Source organism: Schistocerca piceifrons, chromosome 7 (assembly GCF_021461385.2).
Source record: "Schistocerca piceifrons isolate TAMUIC-IGC-003096 chromosome 7, iqSchPice1.1, whole genome shotgun sequence".
In the NCBI taxonomy this organism is placed as follows: domain Eukaryota; kingdom Metazoa; phylum Arthropoda; class Insecta; order Orthoptera; family Acrididae; genus Schistocerca; species Schistocerca piceifrons.
Genome location: NC_060144.1, coordinates 535214892 through 535233401, shown reverse-complemented (window position 1 = coordinate 535233401; position 18510 = coordinate 535214892). Strand labels below are relative to the sequence as shown.

The following is an 18510-nucleotide window of genomic DNA, read 5'->3' as shown; positions in this document are numbered from 1 at the left end:
CTAAACTTATTTATTTGCTGTCTCTCCCTAATGAACATTGGTAGTTCTTAATAATTACAATCTGTTAAGAAAGGTAGTTGCTTTTTTTTTGGGGGGGGGGGGGGACAATGATAATGCAAACGCTGGTGGTCTTAATCGGACTGGATCAAGAAAACTGTACAGAAGACCGAAAAATGAATTGAGTGATCGTATGTTCTTGCCATATTTTTCATAATGCTGGGAAAGCTGCCTGTGATTTTCTGAATTTGGATGTGGAAGCATTTATACGCTTTGTATCTTCACATTTTTCAATCTACGTTGTAGGAGTTTAGAAGTTAATGGAATTCTGTGAGTTTGTGCGAACAGAATACAAGGCAGTATTTTGTCTCACTGTAAAACAAAATGCTTGTCACTGTCACCTGCAATTGGGTGGATACTGGAGATGTATGATGCTCTAAAAAGTTATTTCTTATCCAAACCAAAAGTTCCGCAACTATCAGGCGCGTTTTAGCGTAACCATTGGCCGAAGGCTACTTATAGTTTGTACACAATATAATGAGTTTTTTTGCAGAAACAAATTCTGCATATTGAAGGCGACAATGAAGTAGTTGTAGAAGTCTACTCTGAGAGAGCGCTGTGTCTAGTTTGCACGCATGGACAGAAAACAATTTTCTTCCTTAAAACGTAAAGGAAATTACAATAAGGTGACAGAAATCATGGGATAGCGAAATGCATTTTCACAGATGGCCGTAGTATCATGTACTCGGGGTACAAAAGGGCAGTGCATTGGCGGATCTGACATTTTTACTCAGGTGGAAAGGTTTAAGACGAGATTATGATCACACAACAGGAATCAACAGACATTGAATGCGGAATGGTAGTTGGAGCTAGATATGCATGGCACATTCCATTTCCGAAATCGTTAGAGAATTCAATATTCCGAGATCCACAGTGTCAAGAATCTACCGAGAATACCAAAGTTCAAGCCTTACCGGTCACCACAGACAAAACAGTGGCCGATGGCCTTCATTTAACGACCGAGAGCAGCGGCGTTTGCATAGAGTTGTCAGTGCTAACAGACAGGCATCACTGCGTGAAATAACCCAGGAATCAATGTGGGACGTACGACGAACTTATCCATTAGGACAGTGCAGGGAAATTGGGCGTTAATGGGCTACGGCATCAAACGATTGAGGCGAGTGCCTTTGCTAGCAGCATGACATCGGCTGCAGCGCCTCTCCTGGGCCCGTGACAATATCGACTGGACCCTAAATGACTGCAAAACCGTGGCCTGAACAGATGAGTCCCAAATTCAGTCGGTAAGAGCTGATAGTGGGATTCGAGTGCGGCGAAGAGCCTACGAAGCCATGAAACACAGTTGTTAACAAGCCACTGTGCAAGGTGGTGGTAGCTCCATAATGGTGTCACTCTGCTTACAAGGAACAGATTGCGTCATCTGGTCCAACTGAATCGATCACTGACAGAAAACGGTTATTTTCGGCTACTTGGAGACCATTTGCAGCCATCCTTGGGCTTCATGTTGCTAAACAACGATGGAATGTTTATGGACGACAATGCGTCATGTCACCGGGCCACAATTGTTCGCTATTGGTTTGAAGCCCATTCTGGACAGTTAGAGCGAATGATTTGGCCACCCAGATCGCCCGACATGAATTCCATCGAATATTTATGGGACATAATAGAGAGGATAGTTCGTACAGATAATCCTGACCCGAACACACTTTTGCAATTAAGAGGCAGCATGGTTCAGTATTTCTACAGATGACTTCCAACGATATGTTGAGTCCATGTCACATCGAGTTGCTCCATTACGCCGAGCAAAAGGAGATCCAACACAAGTTAAGAGGTATCCCGTGACTTTTGTTACGTCACTGTATTAGTAAATACGACGACGGAAATTTAGTTAACGTCTTTGAAAGTTAAATGTACACTTTTACACTGTTAGTTATAATTATATTAATAAGTGGATGACTCAATACAGTGTTATGTCTGTATTTCAGTGGTTAACACTGGATAAAGGGCTAGGGTGGCAAGCAGTCGAAAAAACTACGTTTTATTTAAGAGGTATTAATATCGTTATTGATGACCCTATACTCCTTGATGAAATAAGTGCTCTAAGAACATACTAGTTGTTGAACACAGCATCTGTAACGTCTCGAGTCAATACGCAGTTGCATTTATTGCACTACTTTGCAATACGGCTCGTAGCTTTGAGCCGTTGGCGGTGATAGAAACAGCCGATCTCAGTGTGACTCTTTCGCACCTGTCGCTAGCCTAGGCGTGGGAAGCGGTACCTGCATCAATTCGAGCGACAGAATATTCAAGCCCCTAAGAATCTAAATAAACTATATTAAATATTATTCAGTTTAGTTAAAAGTTAATTTACTGATCTTTGTTATTAAAAAGAAGATTATGTAAAAATCTCAGCTTTCTAGCTGGCATACTTTCAGACTCTTACAAGATAAAAGTCAGTTAGGATTCATAGCAGTTTGTCTTTTAGTATCATTTGGAATTAGTACTGAAATGGTAGAACAATTTATTTAGATTTTTTATAATTGAAAACGTTCACTATTTTTCATTCTCATAACATAAAATTCAGAAAGGATTAATATTTATTTAATAACTATTTGTTTTGTTGTGTGAATAAATGAGAGTGAGTGAGAGTGTATACGTGGGACATACGTAAAGATTCAGTATTATCGTATGTTAAACATTATGTAACTGTATCATGGGAAAGTGTTAAGCAAGCAAGTTGCAATGAAAAATGTAGTTTCCCCACCTTGCTGACGACGTATGTTCAAGGGTGCTTGCTTTTGTAAGAAGGCAGCCAGAATAGCCATTTGCAGAGTAGTAGTTTTCTAAAGTTATTTCAAGATTAGTTTTCTTTTCATTTGGTTTTGTTGAACACTTTATTAATATTTGCATGATGAAGTAACATAAATGCATCTGTGTATGTTGATTGGCAAAAGGCAGTTTTAGCACGAAAAAGAACTCGAAGAATTGTTTTGATTGGCTGGTCATTTTGAACAACCAATCTGAGTTAAGCATTTCCTGCGCATTGCAAGTAGTTATAGGCCCTTGAGAGAACGGCAGTGGGTGAGTCGCTAGTCAGCTATCGGACGTGCAGGTCATGTTGAACGCTTCCATCTTTATTATGCGTAAAATGTAGAAATAATTGGCTTCTCACGTACAGATTGTGTGGCCATAATAGCATATGCAATTATGGACAGTTTTGTGAAGTTTGGAAGTTTTTGGATTGTTTTGTTGGAAAGAGAACCGCGTGTGAACTTTCGGCCTTTGTAAAATTCCGCGTGGCATGTTTCATATTCGTCTATGGAATATTAGGCGAGCAATTTCTTTATTAGATATCCACTGGAAAAGGACCGAATATGAAACTCGTATATTGTAACAGAGTAATAACTGTAAATCGCGCGATAATTTGGGTTGGACTTAGTACATTCCTGACTGCCTTGCGTGTGTACTGGGTTGTATAAACTGTGAGTTGAGGATAGTGATATTATTCGTTAATTAAATACGGGCTGATGGCAAGTGTTTAATTTTGAACCCAAAGAAATAAAAGAACGCGTCGCAGAATTCCGCCATTTTTTCTAAAGAGATGAAGCAATCGTACTCCAATTTGTGGTAAGATATTATAGGATAGCTTGCTACCAGAGTTTATGCGAACTTTGCAAACGTCAGTTTTGACGGTGTTTTTCCTCAACGCTGCTTTTAACATCGTCTGGACAGTATCTACGTATGCAGAGAAACGGGCTGGTGATCGGACGCCGTACTGAGGTAGGTGTAACTTTTGTAGTGCACAGTACGACGAGAGAAAGTGATCAAACATTTACGGTTCATTTTTAAACCGCCACGCCGCAATAAAAGTTTCACAGGGAAAAGTGTCGCTGAGTAATGGTACTAATACATGAGTGTTGCTTGCACTGAATTGCTGAAAGTGGTACAGTACTATTTTGCCATACCTGTACATAAAACAGCTGTAGAGTGAATATTTTCTCTGCTAAATGTTCAGTGGGCGAATGAGCGGAATAAGCTCTTTCAAACTCGTTGTTGTTTGTAGTGTACGACATGAGAAATGAAACGTATGTTTAGTACTACTACAGAATTATAGGTAAAAAAAATCCTAAAACGGATTCAAGGAAATGAAAAATATGTCAGATAAATCACATTATCTGAATTCCCTCAGTGTTTGATCATGAAGATATGGTAACCTTAAGACTGTGAGCCAGGCAAACAACGGAAGCGGCTTTGTCCGGTGTGTAACGGTGTCTGTGAAACAGCTGCAAAACGCTTGGCCTTGTTTTGACTGTTTGTCTACGTGCGCCGCACATGTGGAGCATCACACCGACCTTGAATACTACTGTATAAAAGAGAACCCTCGCACCCTGTCAAGCACAGAACAACGCAGAATCACTAAAAGTAAGTATTTGTCTGCCACTGTCTGCCTCATGCACTCTACCAGCTTCCCGGAATAGTGCACAAATAATCGGTACGCATGCGACAGCATTGCTCCTTATATGTTCCAAAACGCCACGCATAAAAATGAGATTTTCGGCGGCTCATAGCTCGAATTCTCTTGGTGCCAGAAAGGTAGGATCGAGCGTTCTGGATAGCGCTTGTGCTAGGGACCACTTGTATACTCGTCTTACCGAAAGTATCCTACAGTACACGGTTCAATTTTGAGTGTAACAGTCTTCTTCTCCAGTTTAGGGGAATGGAGCAAATCGGTTGATTCTCTTTTGCATTAGACGTGGTCTCCGCTGCGCCTTATGAGGCTTATGGAGGCTTTATTTAGTTCATAGGCGATTCCTGAGAAAACCCGAAAACATGATTTTCGCGTACCATAACCGCGCCGAGGATTCAAAGATGGCTATGCACAGCAAATGGCTGAAATTTATGCGTTAGTTGTGGTTTCTGGTGCATCATATGGGGCTTATGGAAGCATTGTTTAGTTCATAGGCAGTTCATAGGCAGTTCCCGAGAAAAACACGAAAAACATGGTTTTTGGGTACCAAAACCTCGCCGAGGATTCAAAGACAGGTATGCGCAGCGAATGGATAAAATTTTTACGATATAATCCTGAGTTCCCTATCTCGAGCAGCTTCTAAAACTGTTTCTTTTCTGAGATACAGAGGTTCAAAGTTACCCTACTTGATACATAAAATACGCACGTACAATCCGGTGGGGGTGGGGGGGGGGGGGAACGTAGTTTATAAAGTGACGTACCACGGAGAAATATTCTGTACAGTGTCCCCGTTATCGTCAGAAGTGTTCTGAGAACCCTATGATGATGTAGTACTGAAGTACATGCAAAATTATTGTGCACATAAAATCCGGTCTGAGCTGTAAGATTATATAGTTTTGCGTTATTTCTATTTCACATAAGTAAGCTATCAAAATTTTACTGATTCATGGAGTTCTTCCATATGAGTGACATGCCGTGCTGTATCAGGGAAAAGAAGGGAACCAGTGGAAAATGTTCCTGTCGGAACACAGGAAAGGCGAATATGCTCATGTTTACTACAAGAGAGTTGGGTACCAACTGTTTCATTCCACATTGCTCTGTTTCTATAAAAAAATTTCCGAAAGCTCTGGCACGCGAACGCATTCGCGCTTTTTAATGTTGAGGGAGGAACAGGCAGTGGAAAAGAGACGGGAAAGTAATGTGTACTGCTTTATGTCTACCTGGAGTGGCAAACGTAAGTTGGAATTGGTAACAGGACGTGACCGGGGTGTGACGCAAGATCTGATGGCCGAGAAAAGATTAGTCTCAAAGTGAGGCGCCAGCGATCAGGAAGATTACTTACCTTTCTTCTCCATACTGAAGCAGGCACCGACTACTGCTCTCATAGCAAGTAGCTACGTAATTAGGTTCACAATACAAGTCACAAATCCACAGTGCAATCCAAATCGTAACTAAGTTCTAAGCCCAAGGTTGTCGTATAAGATCTATACAATAACACTTCGATATTAACACAGCTAGCGAGCAAGAGCGAGTGGTCATCGTCAGGTCTGTGCTCCCGTTATATCTTGTGGCCATAGAGGGAGCTTCAGGCAGGAACTATTGAATGGCGCGACGTCTTCAGCCGGAGATAACGCCAAGAACCTCCGGCGGCCGCGACGTGAAGCTAAGGCCGACCACCGCGCAGGTGCGGCCGGGCTGATCGACGGCAGGGCGCCGCTGATTCGGTTAGGTGCGCGGATGTAGCATACTGGATGATAATAGACAGTGGTTGTGGTAGAGAAAGAGCGAAGGAGGCAATCGCTGTGTGAAAGAAATAAAGGGACGCAGTGGCAGTAGGACGCAGTTGACAGTGAGAGAATAGCGCTAGGAAAAAAAGTGAAGGAGACAGTGCCAATGGGAGAGGAATAACAGTGACAACGAGGAACAGGAAGATAGTGACAATGAGAAGAGACAGCAGCAGCGGGAAGCAAGGAATGAACGAGATTTTAGTAGTAAGAGAGAGCAAGAGGGAAACAGCTACAGTGAGAGGAAACTGTAGCAGTAGGAACAACGAAGGAGACTATGACTGTGATGCAGGGGACAGTGACACAAAGAGATAACGAGTTGAGCTGAATGAGTGAGAGGGACTGGGAAAGTAGTGATGGGTGGGTATGAGAGACTTACAGCGCTGGACTAGTGGGTATGAGCAAGTTACAGCTAGGGAAGCTTGTGGAAGTGAGAGCAGAGTCGGATGTTAAAAACAGCGCGTACAAGTTGGAATACCAAAATTTTTGGGAAAACTTTTTAAGACGCTGAGGATGGTAGAAAGAGGCAGCTGGTACCCCACTTTTCAGTCACAATCTTTTAAATGAACAGGAACGTGTTCGCCTTTTTTGTGCTCCGATAGGAGCATTTTTCCGCTGGTTTATGACACTTTCATATTTCCCACTTCCGTAGCAGAGGTCGCTAACGCACGCCGCAGAACCTATAGTTCTGTATGAAAATTGTCCCCACCATATTTGGCCAGCATAGAGAGAAGAGGCTGTACGTTAAGTTTCCGCATACATGCCTTAGCGTCAGTGCTCTCGGTTAAATTCGAAATCTCTCAGCACCACATCACTGGGTCACGACTCTTGGCGCTGTCGATTTACATGTTCAGACGCTGTTCGCAAATCCTTTTTTCGTAAATCAGTGTCCAGTACCGCTTCTGGGTGGTCATATAAATACTCCAATACAGATGTCACAAATGCAATATTTGCCGCAGGATTATCTCTCCCACAATCAAAATTCGCTCCCATGTAAACGCTTACCGTTTTTGATTAAACGCAGCGACTTCGTCTCCATCGAAGGGAATGACGAAATATCGCTCTGAGCAAGAAATTATCCTGAAGATAAACGCGCCGGCCGGAGTGGCCGTGCGGTTCTAGGCGCTACAGTCTGGAACCGCGAGACCGCTACGGTCGCAGGTTCGAATGCTGCCTCGGGCATGGATGTGTGTGATGTCCTTAGGTTAGTTAGGTTTAAGTAGTTCTAAGTTATAGGGGACTGATGACCTCAGATTTTAAGTCCCATAGCGCTCAGAGCCATTTTTTGAAGATAAACACTCATCGTTCTGAGTAACTTTTAAACCGAAAGAGCTGATTTTCAGAGGCCATTCGTGCGAAACAGCTATTGGAAACTGATATTTGACTCTGCTAGTAAAAGCGATTCAGGATTTAACACGTAATCTCGTCAGAGAATATTGGTTTCCGGCGTTTGGTTTAAGTCGTCCACAAACTGTACTGTGGATAAACGTAGCAGTGAAGACTTCAAGCTTGGCGTACCCCTTGGTGCTGTTCGAGAGGCATAGGCTGCGTGCTGGCACTGAAGTTCATTCCCTCCCTTCTCTCATAATCATACAAAGCAAACGTCAAACGCCACTCACACTCACTTAAGCAGAGCCTTCCTTGTGCGTTTAAGAAGAAAGTCCTCTATAACTAGAGGGTTGAACCTATCCCTAAAAGCTGTCGACACACGGGAAAAGTTAGGTAACGTTGACGCGAAGCTCTACTTGTTTTTTGACGTCACTTCCTGCTATTTCTGGTTGAGATGCCACTTCGTAACGTGAAACACAAAACAAGTTCTGCGGTATTTCGGCAGTGTCACATGTAAAGTAGAACCAACAGTAAGCAAGAACGCCCCCTTGTCACGAGCAGAAAGCAAGACGTCATACTATACCTGTCGTGTTCAGATGAAGCTCATATTCGATACACGTTACACCCTACGAATATATGCTGTTTCTAGTCACCAGCACGCTGAAGTGTCGACGACGTATCGTTCTTGATACGATTTGTTGTAACAGAATGACCGGAAATGTCATATTGGTAGTTAAAGAATTTTCACATTTACTTATTCTCAACTCGTATGTAATGAGAATAAGCCCTTTTAAGACAATGACCCATTTTAGTTTCATGAAAACATGTCGTTCTAATTATGATTTGTTATACAATTCTCAATAACATTTCGGGAACAAAATTAAAGCTAAAGAGAGATGTTTAGAGACGACTTGCAGCACACCGTAGTAAATAAAAAGCTAATAAAATGAAATCGGATGAGGGTTCTCGTCCCGGTAGGTCGAATTTTATTTATTTATTTGTTTTTTCACCTTCGTGTTTCCCGAAACGTTGTGAGAGTTTCACATGAAACCACTAGAAATAATTTCTGTAATATTTGATGTTGTGTGAATAGAAGTGCGCTCTCGGTCAGGAATGACAGTGATTTGGTGAAGCTGACGGCTTTCCTGAGTGGACATGGATCTTCCATTTTTATCTAATTACATGTTCACGGACGTTAAAGTTTTTATTTATATGTGCCACAGAGAGAACAACGGTAGTACCATACGGTCAGGAAAGGAAATGTTCATTTTAACAGAGCTAACGCAGGAATTCTACACACTTCCATTTTTGTGAACTAACTGTATGGTTTGCGAGTCAAATACATGCGACAACCACCGCTGGAGAGAGTGCAAAATCACGTCAATAAACGCGTCCCGTGTGCCGACGGCTTAAGATGTCTAGTCAGCCACGAGATACATTTTCTTCGTAAGATTTCCCACAGTGTTTGCTACCTATTTATCAATTTTTGACTCGAACAATATTCTGCCATGCTCCAGGAACCAAATTTTTCATTTGTAGTAGTCAGTTGCTTTCGCATTTCAATTGCAGTTGCTTAAGCTATTCCAAAAATAGGTGTTTATTATTGGCCTTTACTGTCGTTCATGCAAATACGTATTGCATCAGCTTTACATATAAGCTGTTGTGTATTGCATGGCCTGTGCTTATTCTTATTAAATTGTTGACACCTTGCGCCTGTACGGCAAGAACACAGAAATGCAGCTGTAAAAGCTTCCGCTCCTATGAAAACATACGGAAATGAAACCGGTCAGCAAGTGGTCGTCGTTTAATCTTGTGAAGCATATATGAGCTTAAAGCCATTCAGCTCGTTAGATTTAGATGTTCAGAATAACCTGCTCTATGATTCGTCCTCCCTTCGATAGAATGTTGTTTCTCTATCTTGATTCTTGATTCTTTATTGGTTCAAATGGCTCTGAGCACTATGGGACTCAACATCTATGGTCATCAGTCCCCTAGAACTTAGAACTACTTAAACCTAACTAACCTGAGGATATCACACAACACCCAGTCATCACGAGGCGGAGAAAATCCCTGACCCCGCCGGGAATCGAACCCGGGAACCCGGGCGTGGGAAGCGAGAAAGCTACCGCACGATCACGAGCTGCGGACAAGAACTTTATCTACATCTACATCTACATCTATACTCCGCGAGCCACCTTACGGTGTGTGGCGGAGGGTACTTATTGTACCACTATCTGATCCCCCCTTCCCTGTTCCATTCACGAATTGTGCGTGGGAAGAACGACTGCTTGTAAGTCTCCGTATTTGCTCTAATTTCTCGGATCTTTTCGTTGTGATCATTACGCGAGATATATGTGGGCGGTAGTAATATGTTGCCCATCTCTTCCCGGAATGTGCTCTCTCGTAATTTCGATAATAAACCTCTCCGTATTGCGTAACGCCTTTCTTGAAGTGTCCGCCACTGGAGCTTGTTCAGCATCTCCGTAACGCTCTCGCGCTGACTAAATGTCCCCATGACGAATCGCGCTGCTTTTCGCTGGATCATGTCTATCTCTTCTATTAATCCAACCTGGTAAGGGTCCCATACTGATGAGTAATACTCAAGAATCGGACGAACAAGCGTTTTGTAAGCTACTTCTTTCGTCGATGAGTCACATTTTCTTAGAATTCTTCCTATGAATCTCAACCTGGCGCCTGCTTTTCCCACTATTTGTTTTATGTGATCATTCCACTTCAGATCGCTCCGGATAGTAACTCCTAAGTATTTTACGGTCGTTACCGCTTCCAATGATTTACCACCTATGGCATAATCGTACTGGAATGGATTTCTGCCCCTATGTATGCGCATTATATTACATTTATCTACGTTTAGGGAAAGCTGCCAGCTGTCGCACCATGCATTAATCCTCTGCAGGTCCTCCTGGAGTACGTACGAGTCTTCTGATGTTGCTACTTTCTTGTAGACAACCGTGTCATCTGCAAATAGCCTCACGGAGCTACCGATGTTGTCAACTAAGTCATTTATGTATATTGTAAACAATAAAGGTCCTATCACGCTTCCCTGCGGTACTCCCGAAATTACCTCTACATCTGCAGATTTTGAACCGTTAAGAATGACATGTTGTGTTCTTTCTTCTAGGAAATCCTGAATCCAATCACAAACCTGGTCCGATATTCCGTAAGCTCGTATTTTTTTCACTAAACGTAAGTGCGGAACCGTATCAAATGCCTTCCTGAAGTCCAGGAATACGGCATCAATCTGCTCGCCAGTGTCTACGGCACTGTGAATTTCTTGGGCAAATAGGGCGAGCTGAGTTTCACATGATCTCTGTTTGCGGAATCCATGTTGGTTATGATGAAGGAGATTTGTATTATCTAAGAACGTCATAATACGAGAACACAAAACATGTTCCATTATTCTACAACAGATTGACGTAAGCGAAATAGGCCTATAATTATTCGCATCTGATTTATGACCCTTCTTGAAAATGGGAACGACCTGCGCTTTCTTCCAGTCGCTAGGTACTTTACGTTCTTCCAGCGATCTACGATAAATTGCTGATAGAAAGGGGGCAAGTTCTTTAGCATAATCACTGTAGAATCTTAAGGGTATCTCGTCTGGTCCGGATGCTTTTCCGCTACTAAGTGATAGCAGTTGTTTTTCAATTCCGATATCGTTTATTTCAATATTTTCCATTTTGGCGTCCGTGCGACGGCTGAAGTCAGGGACCGTGTTACGATTTTCCGCAGTGAAACAGTTTCGGAACACTGAATTCAGTATTTCTGCCTTTCTTCGGTCGTCCTCTGTTTCGGTGCCATCGTGGTCAACGAGTGACTGAATAGGGGATTTAGATCCGCTTACCGATTTTACATATGACCAAAACTTTTTAGGGTTCTTGTTTAGATTGTTTGCCAATGTTTTATGTTCGAATTCGTTGAATTCTTCTCTCATTGCTCTCTTTACGCTCTTTTTCGCTTCGTTCAGCTTTTCCTTATCAGCTATGATTCGACTACTCTTAAACCTATGATGAAGCTTTCTTTGTTTCCGTAGTACCTTTCGTACATGATTGTTATACTACGGTGGATCTTTCCCCTCGCTTTGGACCTTAGTCGGTACGAACTTATCTAAGGCGTACTGGACGATGTTTCTGAATTTTTTCCATTTTTGTTCCACATCCTCTTCCTCAGAAATGAACGTTTGATGGTGGTCACTCAGATATTCTGCGATTTGTGCCCTATCACTCTTGTTAAGCAAATATATTTTCCTTCCTTTCTTGTCATTTCTTATTACACTTGTAGTCATTGATGCAACCACTGACTTATGATCACTGATACCCTCTTCTACATTCACGGAGTAGAAAAGTTCCGGTCTATTTGTTGCTACGAGGTCTAAAACGTTAGCTTCACGAGTTGGTTCTCTAACTATCTGCTCGAAGTAATTCTCGGACAAGGCAGTCAGGATAATGTCACAAGAGTCTCTGTCCCTGGCTCCAGTTCTGATTGTGTGACTATCCCATTCTATACCTGGTAGATTGAAGTCTCCCCCTGTTACAATAGTATGATCACGAAACTTCTTCACGACGTTCTGCAGGTTCTCTCTGAGGCGCTCAACTACTACGGTTGCTGATGCAGGTGGTCTATAGAAGCATCCGACTATCATATCTGACCCACCTTTGATACTTAACCCAGATTATTTCACATTCGCATTCGCTAATAACTTCACTGGATATTATTGAATTCTTTACTGCTATAAATACTCCTCCACCATTGGCGTTTATCCTATCCTTGCGGTATATATTCCATTCTGTGTCTAGGATTTCGTTACTGTTGGAGCGTTCTTCTTCATACTGTCACTCGCTACTGAAGCAAAATGAAAGTTCAAATTTAAGATCCCCACAGCAAAGAAGTCACTGGAAACAGAGCAGTACCTCGTCTTTCAGGCGAGAGTACGGAAGGGAATCAGCCACTGTCCTTTTCATGGAAACGTCTCACCATTCTGATAAGTTACATAGGAAAACAAGCTGAATCAGAGCAGTGTCTTGTCCCAGTGTCGTAGCAACGCGCGGTTTCGTTCTATCTCAAAGAATTTTCTTATAGCCTATTTGACAGTATCATAGAGTGGAAATGTCAGTGGACATTTCAAGCTTGTGACAGCATTGAGCCTTCATACGCACCTATGTTGGTTCTTCTCTGTGTAACTTAGAACGTATTCGTTCTGAAAATTGTGCACTAATTTGAACAACACTGAACTAGCAGACAAAATATTCTTAATAATGTGGACTTCAAGAATGAACTTTTCACTCTCCAGTGAAGCGTTGTTTCGAAATCTGCTGGGAAATTAAAGTTGTCTTCCGGACAAGGAGTCAAACCCGGAATCTTACCTGACGCTTGTGATGCTCTTACTGAATCATCCAGGCATGACTTACGATCCAGCCGTAAGTTACAAGTCAACCTCTGCCTTTCCAGACTTCAAAAATCACACTTTCATACGTTCTGGACTAGTAGTCTGGGACGGAATAATGTCACTGATGAATATCTTAGCCACACCCCACTGGAAGTTCCCAGAGTGAATTTATCATTCTGGAGAGGGGTGTGCGCTTGCACTAGCTTGGACCATAGGAGGAAGGCAGTGGCAGAATTGAAACTGTGAGAAAAATTAGTGAGTTGCGAATGAACAGCTCAGCTGATAAGATGAAAAGCAACGTGCAGACAGGTATCGAATTTTAATCCCTCAGTAAGTTTCAGTTTCTGAATCCTCATTTCTGAATACGTCCACATGCCTACTCTGCAGTTCACATTTAAGTACCTAGCAGTGGGCTCATCGAACTACCTTCATGCTATTTCTTTATCGCCGCACACTCGAACAGTGCGCGGGATAAAAGAGCACTTAAATCTTTCCATGCTTGTTCTGATGTTTCTTACTTTATTACGACGATAATTTCTCCCTGCGTAGGTGAGGGTCAACAAAACGTTTTCGGATTCGAAGGAGAAAGATGGTGTTCGAAATTTCGTGAAAAAGTATCGCCGCAAAGGAAAACGGCGTTGTTTTGGTCGTTGTCACCCCAGCCCCGTGAAACTCTCTCCAGTTTCACAATACAAAACGTGCTGTCCTTTCTTTGAACTTTATAGGTGTCCGCAGTCAGTCCTATCTAGTAAAAATCTCATACCGCACAGCAGTACTTCAGAAGAGGAGGGACAAGGGTAATGTAAGCAGTCCCTTTACCAGACCTGTTGCACCTTTTAAATGTTGTACCAATAAAGCACAGTCTTCAGTTAGTCCTTTCCCACAACTTTAGCTGTGTGGTAGTTCTTTTCTTCGTCTTTAGTTTCACCCTCTTTGGGGTACGATGGATCAATCATTTCTTTGTGCGTTGTTCTTTTCTTAGGGCCCAGTATTTCTTCATTCTTTCTGATCTTCTTCTCCCCTCTTCTTCCGAGATGAAGGATTTGGACTTTTGTGTGGATTTGTCTTGGAACCTTATGTTTTCATCTTTAGTAATTAATTTAGCAGTTCGATCAATAAGTGAATTTTCTGAAATATTTAAGTCCACTAGGTCTTTCTCAGTTTCTTTAAACCAGCTGGGCTTCGTTTTTCGGTTACGGAAGAAGTCAAAGATTTGTTTAGTTAATCTGTTGGAATTCATTCTGAGAAGGTGACCATAAAAACTTATTCTCCTTTTTCGCATAGAATCTGAAAGTTTTTCAGTTTTCTTGTAGAGAGTTTCATTTTTGATGTATATAATCTTATTGTCTTGAAATTTTGGCCCAATGATTGTTCTTAAAATTTTTCTTTCCTTTACCTCAAGTTTCTGCATTTGGCCTTTGAAATTCATGTTAAGTGTTTCTGCTGCATACAGTGCTTCTGGCTTAATCACTGTCTTGTAATGTGTAATTTTGGACCCCCATGAAAGGGATTTTTTGTTGTATGTATTTTTTGTTAGTTGGAAGACCAATTCAAGTTTATTTTTTCTGGATTCCATTGCTCTGCTTTCCCCAGAATTCCAAGTAATCCATTCTCCGAGGTATTTGAATTCTTTTACTATTTCAATCTTCTGTTCTTGAACTTTGAGGTATTTACAGGAGTGCTTGATGTTTGTCAATATCTTAGTTTTTTCAGAGGAGATGTGAAGACCAATTTTAGCTGCTTGTTTCTTCAGTTCAAGGATTTGCTCTCGTGCTTCTTCCATTGTTTCAGCAAACAGGGTCATATCATCTGCAAAAGCAATGCAATTTACTTTAAGGTTCTTCTTTTTGCAACCCAGTCTTATACCACTCTTAATATTTGTGTTCCATTCTCTGACTACTTTCTCAAGCGCACAATTGAACAGCAACGGTGAGAGCCCATCGCCCTGTCGCACTCCCGTTTTTATTTCAAAGGGTTCCGATAGTTCGCCCATAAATTTAACTTTCGAAAATGTATTTGTAAGGGTCGCTTTTATAATTTTAGTTGTTTTCTTATCCAAACCCATTTCTTCCAGTACTGATAACAGAGATTCTCTATCAATCGAATCATTGGCTTTTTTGAAATCAATGAAGGAGATTACGTATGTCTTTGCCCTTGATTTTTGGTATGCCATAATGTTTTTGAGGTTTAGTATTTGTTGCGAACATGATCTACCCTTTCTAAAACCTCCCTGGTATTCCCCGATTTGCGGATCCATTTGCGGCTCTGCCCTGTTCAAAAGGACTTTAGAAAGAATCTTGTACATTATATCCAGCAGTGATATTCCTCTGTAATTGTTGAGGTCTGTCTTCAAACCTTTCTTGTGGATAGGGTGGATGAGAGCTGTTCTCCATTCTGCGGGGATCTCTTCTTCTTTCCAGATTTGATCGAAAACACACTTTAGGGATGTAACTGCATTTTTGTCAGCCTTTTTCCATAGTTCGGCCACTATTTGATTTTCTCCGGACGCCTTGTTGTTTTTAAGTTCTGAAATGACCTTCTGTAGTTCTTCAGTCGTCGGTGGTTCTGAATCCGATGTCTCACGGTTGTTTGGAATGGATTCAAATTTTTCAAGGATGGGTTCACAATTCAAGAGTTTCTCAAAGTAGCCTGCTAGTATTTTGCAGTTTTCCGTGTTGTTGTGAGCGATGGTCCCATTTACATCTCGAAATTGGGGGGTGGGTGTTTTGTATCTTGATAACCTTTGTTTGAAAGTTCTGTAAAAGCTCCTTGTGTTGTTTTTAGCAAATTCTTCATCAATTTGGAGGAGAGTTTTGTTTTCATGTGTCTTCTTAATCCTTTTTATATTTTTATCTATCAGTTTTCTAACTGTAATGAAATTCAGTCTACTTTCTTCTGTTTTCTGTGATTGCCAATTTTGCCATGCCTGTTTTCTTGTTTCAATGAGGGCATCACATTCCAGCGACCACCAGGCATGTTTTTTACTTTTTTTGTTAGGTGCTATCCGTTCAGCTGTAGTAATGAGGTTTTCCTTGATATCCCCCCAGCTTTGTGTCTGAATGGTTTCTGTTGCTTTTGTGAATTCATCTCATTTTAATATCTTTTCTGTGCCATACTTCCGACCCCTAATTTGTTTCATGCTGCGTTTCCTGTTTGGGATGACTTTGAACTTAATTTTAGAAAGGTAATGGTCTGAATCCAAGTTTGCACCCCTGAGTACCCTAACGTTCATGATTTCTTTGCTATAAATCTTCTTGATTGCCACATGATCAAGTTGAAATTCCCCAAGGCTAGGATTTGGGGATACCCATGTCTTTTGTCTTCGTGGTAGTTTCTTGAAAACTGTGGATTTAAGAATTAAATTGTGTGCTTGGCAAAGTTCTATTAGTCTCACACCATTTCTGTTTGTTCTCTTGTGTGCAGGATAGTTTCCAACTATTTTCTTATATCTTTTTTCTTTACCAATCTGTGCATTAAAATCTCCAAGAAGAATGATGATGTTTTTATCTGGAATTTTCTGAATAATGTCATCTAGATGATTCCAAAAGGCCTCCACTTTTTCTTTGTTTTTCCTGTTATCCTCGTTTATAGGGGCATGTGCATTGATAATTGTGTAGATTTTGTTTGTGCTTGTGAATGTAAGACTTGAGATTCTTTCTGATTGGGAATCAAAGCCAACTATTGAGTTCAAGATTTGTTTGTTGATTATAAAGGCTGTCCCAAGATGTGGTACATTTTTCATTACTCTCGGTCCCACTTTCCCTTTGTATATCCTAAAACCTTCGGAATCGAAGGTATCTGTATCCGTGTATCGTGTTTCTTGAATGGCTGTTATGAGTATGTTGTGGTTCTTTAGCGTATCTGTTAGATGTTTTAGTTTTCCGGTTTTCAACAATGAGTTTGCATTGAAAGTTGCTAGGTACGTTGATTGCCTATATTGAAATTTGGATGAGATTCCAAGACACTCCGACTTGTCTTTGTGCAATGTTGCAGACTCCCCAGAATCCGAATGTCTGCTGACGTACTGGCGTACGGTGGATCGTCCACCTGGGGTAAAAAGTTTACATCACACACTTCCATGATTGATGAAAGTTATTTTGGGTGTGGCCCAAAGGCCACAAAATGTACAACCAAGATTGTGAGTCCTGGAGGTAGTTCTTCCGCTCTCTCCGCCGTTGGGAATCTGAACTTCCTCTTCCGCCTTTGAGACCGTTGACCAGGTTTCACCTAGTAACCCTAGGCAGGGGCAATTACAGGGTGCTACCATCCGGAGCCAGATGGACCCAGGTTTTTTTAACGAGGTGTTACTCCTCCCCCTCCTCCTTCCTCATCACTTGTGAAATGAGGCCCCGGACTTGGGACCGGCAGTGGTGGAGTTTGTGGTAGTTCTAATTTAAGTTGCTCGTAATTTTAATGATAAGGTATTTAGTTGAAGATAGAGCCAATAGATTTGTGTAATTTATCGCGTAAGCGGAATTTTGGTGGATTCCTTTTAGTAGGCCTACTCATGTAGATGACCTCATATTTTTCATTATTTAGAGTCAATTGCCACTTTTCGCACCATACAAATATCTTGTCTAAATCATTTTTCAATTGGTTTTCATCTTCTGACGACTTTACTGTATGGTAAATAACAGTATCGTCTAAAACAATCTAAGAAGGCTTCTCACATTGTTTCCTAAATCGTTTATACCTAATATGAACGGAATAGGTTCTATGTATAACAGTTCCTTGGGGAATGTCAGACATTACTTCCGCCTTATTCGATAACGTTCCGTCTATTACTACGAACTGAAACCCTTCTGACAGGTAATCACGAATCCATTCGCACAACTGAGACGATATTCCATAGGCACGCAGTTTAATTAGAAGTGGTTTCTGAGAAACGCTGTCAATAGCCTTCTGGAAATCTAGAAACCTGAAATCAATTGAAATCCCCTATGGATAGCACTAATTACTTCGTGTGAATAAGTGTGTTTCACAAGAACGATATCTATATACAATACTGGCCATTAAAATTGCTACACCAAGAAGAAATATTGGACAAATATATTATACTAGAACTGACATGTGATTACACTTTCACGCAATTTGGGTGCATAGATCCTGAGAAATCAGTGCCCAGAACAAACACCTCTGGCCGTAATAACGGCCATGATACGCCTGGAAATTAAGTCAAACAGAGCTTGGAAGGCGTGTACAGGTACAGCTGCCCATACAACTTCAACAAGATACCACAGTTCATCAACAGCAGTAACTAGCGTATTGTGACGAGCCAGTTGCTCGGCCACCATTGACCAGACGTTTTCAGTTGGTGGGAGATCTGGACAATGTGCAGTCGAACATTTTCCGTATCCAGAAAGGCCCGTACAGGACCTGCAACATGCCGTCCTGCATTATCCTGCTGAAATGTAGGGTTTCGCAAGGATCGAATGAAGGGTAGAGCCACGGGTCGTAATACATCTGAAATGAAACGTCCACTGTTCAAAGTGCCGTCAATGCGAGCAAGA

At 41.6% G+C, this 18510-nt stretch overlaps 1 protein-coding gene across 1 annotated transcript in view; it reads left to right on the top strand.

Moving 5' to 3' along the window:
* The first annotated feature begins 4393 nt into the window (after positions 1 to 4393).
* The window catches only part of LOC124804663, a 52850-nt gene continuing 38733 nt past the window's right edge, over positions 4394 to 18510 (top strand). The window contains exon 1 of the mRNA XM_047264903.1: positions 4394 to 4437. The gene's annotated coding sequence lies outside the window, so the exon portion shown is untranslated. The remainder of the gene's footprint in view (positions 4438 to 18510) is intronic.